Below are 896 nucleotides of genomic sequence, written 5' to 3'. Positions count from 1 at the left end.
ATACATATTACGTTTGATATCTTACTTTGCGATGACTATAAATAGTCTATCAAAGTTCTATCTTGTTTTATTGCTTAAGGGGAACTAAACACCTGTAATGGCTTTAAATGTTTCCGTTTAATACCCTTTATTACCCTTTGTGTTGTGCAGATTTGTATGAAACAGTTTGTCAGTTTTGTGTTGTCGTCATCGTTGTTCATTTTTGTTTGCGCATATCAATCAATCCCACTTTGTTGCAGCCATTGTTTCTAATTATTTAAATGTATGTTTTTGGGAGACATTATACCTCCCTGTTTGATCTATTAGACTTTAATTATATTATAGCACCAGAACTAAAGTGGCTTTTTGGAGAAGTTTTGAGGCATCAGAAAAGGTATACTGTATGTATGATTGAACAATGTGTTATATAGTGCTGTGTTGAGATATGGTGCTTTAGCATCTCTTGACTCGCTGTCAATAAAATTGACTCATACAGAAACAGTTCTGTAAATCTTCAGGAGGAAACAGCACTCAGATACATGCTGAAACCATAACTTTTGTGATGTTTAGCTAACTGTTAATTGATAGCTTGTTTTATGGGTTCACCTCTATCAACTTCAATATACTTTTTTGCTGGGTTTTTATTCATTTGTTACAATATAACCGTCTGCTTCCTGTGGCTCTTTTATTGCCTCTGATGCAGGTAATACAGCTGCTTCTACTGCGTGCTATTACACTGAGCACCAACACTAACATCAGCACCGCTTTTGCTGGTCTCTTCTCTTTTACTTTGGTAATTTTTTTCCTACTCACATTTTCCTCACTGTTATTAACCTTGGTGATTAAATGACGTTCTAAAGTTAGTATTTTGTGTGGTTTGTGGTATATTCTTCTAAACATGTGTGCTTCTTTTACAG

Source organism: Nematolebias whitei, chromosome 7 (genome assembly GCF_014905685.2).
Source record: "Nematolebias whitei isolate Nwh7 chromosome 7, NemWhi1, whole genome shotgun sequence".
In the NCBI taxonomy this organism is placed as follows: domain Eukaryota; kingdom Metazoa; phylum Chordata; class Actinopteri; order Cyprinodontiformes; family Rivulidae; genus Nematolebias; species Nematolebias whitei.
This window is presented reverse-complemented; position numbering follows the sequence as displayed.